The 5,740-nt window shown below is 31.7% G+C and overlaps 1 long non-coding RNA gene across 1 annotated transcript; it reads left to right on the top strand.

Annotated features, from left to right (window-relative positions):
• The first annotated feature begins 1,212 nt into the window (after positions 1-1,212).
• Positions 1,213-4,586, top strand: LOC113361248. The gene is made up of 2 exons (XR_003365028.1): positions 1,213-2,988; positions 3,116-4,586. It is a non-coding gene; the product is annotated as an uncharacterized LOC113361248 (long non-coding RNA).
• Positions 4,587-5,740: the final 1,154 nt, after the last annotated feature.

The following is a 5,740-nucleotide window of genomic DNA, read 5'->3' as shown; positions in this document are numbered from 1 at the left end:
AAAACACATTGTACCATAATTAAAAATTACAATCATATTACGATGATTACAAACCACGAAAAATCTTAAAAGCTCAGACTTATAATTAACTAGCATCATAAAGCATCAGGAACCTGCACTTGCAGCATTCCGAGAAGCAATATCACTATCATCCTATTGCCTAGCTCCCTAACAGATTAGAGTCGGCTAAGTAGGAATGACGGATGACCCACCTACATCAAAGTATTACAATGGGTATCGTGTATCTACGTTAATTAAGGTTTGTTTCTAGTTTACGATGGTTGTATTTTTTTTTCTGCCAATGGTATATTTCCAACCGACCAAGTATAAATTTGTATATAGACCCTACAGAGAGAGCAGAGTATTCAGTGTGGCTATTAAATAGGAAACACTTCTATTTTGTGTGAATGTGAGAAAAGGTGTGAATCTTAAAGAGAGAAATTGAAATTCAAAATTTGAAAGAAGATGTGGAGAGAGATAATTCCACCGCCGATATAAACACCACTAACACCATTATTACCACCACCAATAGCGATAACACCACCATTACCACCACGACCACCACAAATGTTGATCGCCAAATCAGATTACCACTTTTTCATTTCTCTTCTTCTTCTTTATCATCAGGAGTAGTATCCCTAAAAACATCAACAATTTACTTACTATCCGGAGTTTACCAATTCTTTCAAGAAAGAATTACTGCTTATACTACAAAGGTCGTTAATAATGTTGAGATCAAACTACTTCCTACCTTCTCTGCTTGTGCGTCTGCACTGATACGTCGTACAACATTCAAAATTTCATTCTTATTTTCAGCTTCTCCCCTCTTTCCAGACATAACTATTCTACTTATTGTAGGAATTTCCCAACATAGCACAGACAGGAGTGAGAGAGAGACTGATCACAAAAGAAAAATTAAAACTACATTGATAAAAATCTTTTATGCATATTTCGTTGATTAAAATCGTCCTTGGCTTTACAAATAACAGAAACTCCAAAACCCTACTGACTCGGTCACATTAAATCTTTAAATTTTAGCCACTATTTCATTAACTAACATTAAACTCCTAATTATTAGGAATTAATCCCACCTTTAAAACACGTCTAACACCCCTAATTACTAGGATTAATTCCCACATTTTCTAAAGGCCAAATCAATAAATAAATATGATACCTATGAAAATATTTTGAATTAATATTTCCAACATCCTCCCATAATTCAAAATATCATCTTCAAAACATCACCATAATAAATCAGAAAGCATGATTATCATCATCATCATAAATCAACAACATCTTTGATTTGTTGTTGCCCTCATCATCATTATCGCCATTATGATCATCATCATCATTATCAAGATCATCATCGTCGCGATCATCATTGTTAGCAGATAAGCACCCGCATCATTTCAACTAACCTAACGTATTATGCATAGATTTTTTCTGTCAAGCAAAATATTAAACACCTGCAAGACAAAATATTATCAAACTCTTTTTTTTTGAACAAAATTTTAGAATCCCTCTACATATGTTGAACAAAAAAATCTTCATAAATATTCTTCATCACAATTTTCCCATCATCAAAATCATTTTTTTCATCCAAAAATTTCTAAAACAAATTTCTTTCTTCACACATAAACTAAACAAACATCAAATAAATCAAAACAACTCTTTCTTAAAACTCTTTTTCTAGGTAACTCTCTCTAAAATCACCTCTCTGCCCCAGCTTTGATACCATGTGGGATTTCGACAATAACACAAAAAGGAGTGACAGAGAGATTGAAACACTCAAAAATATAAAAACTACATTAATAATTTTTCTGCATATTTTACAAAAGAAAACTAACCCTTATACAGGGAGTAACCCAAAACCATAGAATACTCTCATTATCCCACTGCTAACGAAATCCTAATTTATAGGAGTTAAGTTGCACATTTAAAAGTATGTTTAGTATTTTTCTAAAGACTATGACACTTAACAAGCAATTATTCAATTTTCAAAATATTCAAAAAACAAATAAAATTATCCTAAATCTAATATTTGAATTATAATTCCAACACCTTCTCGTAATTCAAATATTCTTCTTAAAATTTTATTATCTATCATAACATAACATAACATGACATTTTATTTGTGTGTGTTCAATAACATTCAAATATTCAAATATTTTATTAGATTTAGCATAACATAACATTTTTCTTCATCACAATAATCTTTATTTTATTTTTTTGGTTTTCTCTCAAAATCAATCTTTGCACTCACAATAAACAAAAATGATAACACTTTTTTCATCCAAAAATTTCTATAAATTTTTTTTTCACACATAAACTAAACAAACATCAAATAAAAACAATTCTTTTTTTAAAACTCTTTTTATAGGTAACTCTCTCTCAAATCACCTCTCTGCCCCAGCTCTGATACCATGTGGGATTTCCACAATAACACAGAGAGGAGTGAGAGAGAGATTGAAACACTCAAAAATATAAAAACTACATTACTAATTTTTTTTCTTCATATTTTACAAAAGAAACTAGCCTTGCCGTAACCCAAAACCCTAGAATACTATCACTATCACACTGCTAACAAAATCCTTATTTATAGGAATTAAGTTGCACATTTAAAAGTATGTTTAGTATTTTTCTAAAGACTAGGACACTTAACGAACAATTATTGAATTTTCAAAATATTCAAAAAACAAACAAAATTATCATAAATCTAATATTTGAATTATAATTCCAACACTTACGCCACACAGTTTTACAACATTTCGGAAAATGTTGAAGGACTTCGGATTATTGGTTTCGTATGGTTTGGGGGAATACCGGTTGTTTTTCAGCAACAACCTCAAGCGATCATTCATGCTCAACCTTTTTCACCTCCTCTACCTGTATTAACTCCTCCACCTGTTGTTTTACATGAGATCAGAGTCATGGTTATCGGCGCTAGATCAACCGGGAAATATACTTTTCTTGGTTGTTTTCAAAATGGTATTAATCTCATCTTTTCTTTATTTTAAGGGGATTTTTAAAAAAAATGTCCATGTGGAGAAATGCATTTAAGAAAATGCCCGCGTTTTTTTCATTATATATTTAATGCCCATGTTGTCAAGTGCAGGTATGTTTGGTCAAAATCTCGTTGATTTTGTCAATTTCTCATCACGTGAGAAGATATATTAATGAGGATATTACAAATTTACCCATCATCTAAGAGAAAGAGTTTTATCTTGATTTGTGATTGTCCATTAGCTAAATAATTGGAGGGCTGAAAAGTTAGTTTAATAAGATTTGTGATCGTCTATGAGCTAAATGATTCGACGGGTGAAGATAAGTTCTAGAGGATTTCTACACGTGGCTTTACTAAAATGAATCGACGGTTAAAAAAAGTTGCATATAGTGTTAATGGTGACATAGTTTGACGGTGTTTTGTTTTCTTGTGATCTTTATGGGTATGTTAATGGTGACATAGCTGAACCACCACAGAAAGTTGTGGTAGATGGTGTTTAAGTAGTTAATCCAGAATGGGTTTCTTGGAGGAGATTAGATAGGTTTGTTTCAACCTGCCTAAAAGCAACTTTTAAACCAACTGTTAGTAGTGATGTTCTTGGTTTGTCTACAGCTAAAGAAATTTGGGATTTTCTTGAATTGAGTTTTAGAACACAATTTATTTCTAGGAAGAGTATGTCAAGGACACCATTGAATGGGATTAAGAAAGGCAATATGTCTATTGTTCAATATCTTCAGAAAATTAAGTCAATTGCAGATTATTTAGCAGCAATTGGTGAAAAAGTAAGTGATGAAGATTTAATGATATTTACGTTGAATGAGTTAAGCAGTGATTACGATATTTTTGTTATTTCATCACAAAGTAGGGAGAAGCCTTATTCTTTTGGTGAAGTTAAGGCTAAATTGCTTTTTCATGAACAGTTTTTTGCTGAAAGGAAACAACATAATACAAATGTATATAATGAGCAGAATCCAGTAGACTTTTATGCTAGAAATGGTACAATACTTATAATCATAATAATAATAATAATAGAAGAAATAGGGGCAATGGTAAAAATGGAAATGGTGGTGTTTATAAGAATAATCAGTATCAACATGGGTCTAGTTCAAATCAGCAAAATGGGTCAACTTCAGCTGGAGGTGGTGATAGGAGATCTTATATGGATTATTCAAAGGTTTTTTGTCAGATATGTAAGAAGAATGGTCATGTTGCTACTAGGTATTTCCTTAGATATCATCCACCAACAACTTGGTCTTCTAATGGTAATACTCAAGCTAATTTTGCTAATGCTGATGTTCAAGCACATTATCCCAATGCAGCAACACTTTCTTCTGGTACTTCTCAACAAGCTTTTACTAGTTTAAATATGAATAATTCAGCAATGAATGATGATCCTTCTTCCAGTACTGTGTGGATATCTGACAATGAAGCCTCACCATATATGTCTGGTGATAGTTCTATCCTTCAAAATACTTCAAACTACAAAGGAAAGGAGAATGTTATCATTGGTAATGGTAAACCTCTGTCTATTTCTCTTACTGGTAATCAACTATTCAAACACCAACATCTAGTTTTACTTTAACTGAAGTATTGCATGTGCCTGCTATGAAACATAATCTGATGTCAGTGGCTAAATTTACTAAAGATAATGCTTATTACATCACTTTCTATCCTTTTGGGTATGAGATTATGAGTCTACATAATCATGTCTTATTAGCTAAGGGTAAAATGGTTCATAATTTGTATCCAATTTCTACACCTAAAATGCAATTTGCTTTCTCATCTCTTGCTACTTCCTCTGATGTATAGCACATCAGATTAGGACATCCCTCTTAAAAATAGTTTAGCAACTTCATCATCATAAGAATATCATTTTAAAATATGTTATTTCACATACTTTGTGTCATCCTTGTCAATTTTCTAAAATCAGGAGACTTCCTTTTAGTGTTTCTACTTCACATACATCTTCTCCACTTGCACTAACTCATTGTGATGAATGGGGTCCTGCTCATGTTACCTCATTATTAGGACATAGGTATTATGTTTTATTTGTTGATGAATATAGTAGATTTCATTGGATTTATCCAATGCAAGTCAAATTTGAAGCTTTACAATGTTTTAAACATTTCAAAAATCTTACTGAAAACTTATTCAAGACAAAAATTCTTTCCTTTCAAACTGATGGTGCTAGTGAGTTGGTCAAAGGTCTTTTTAAATTTTTTATAGAGTTATGTTGTATTCACCTGAGAATTTCTTGTCCTAAATACCCAGAACAGAACGGTCTTGTTGAAAGAAAGCATAGACACATTACTGAAATGGGAAATACTCTTCTTTTTAATGCATCTTATCCAAAAGAGTATTGGTATGATGCTTTTTTGGCTACTACTTTTCTCATAAACATAACCCTAACTCCAGTGCTTCATAATAAATCTCAATTTCAAGTTTTGTACAATGAGCAACCAAATTATTAATTATTACGAGTCTTTGATTTATTTGTTATCCCTTTTGGGTCATTCAAGGCTGACAAGTTGTCTCCCGAATCAGTCAAATGTGTGTTCATAGGCTATAGTTCTTTACATAAAGGCTATAAATTCTATAATCCCATTTCCAAAAGAACTTATATTTCAAGACATGTCATTTTCTCAGAAACAAAATTTTATTTTTCATCTTCTTCTTGTTCTGAATTTTCAACTGTTGATGAAGTTCTTACTGAAACATCTTCTGGTCCTTCAACTA

This window comes from Papaver somniferum, chromosome 3 (assembly GCF_003573695.1).
Source record: "Papaver somniferum cultivar HN1 chromosome 3, ASM357369v1, whole genome shotgun sequence".
Classification (NCBI taxonomy): domain Eukaryota; kingdom Viridiplantae; phylum Streptophyta; class Magnoliopsida; order Ranunculales; family Papaveraceae; genus Papaver; species Papaver somniferum.
Note: the sequence above shows the minus strand (reverse complement) of the source record. Positions and strands in the feature narration are given on the sequence as shown.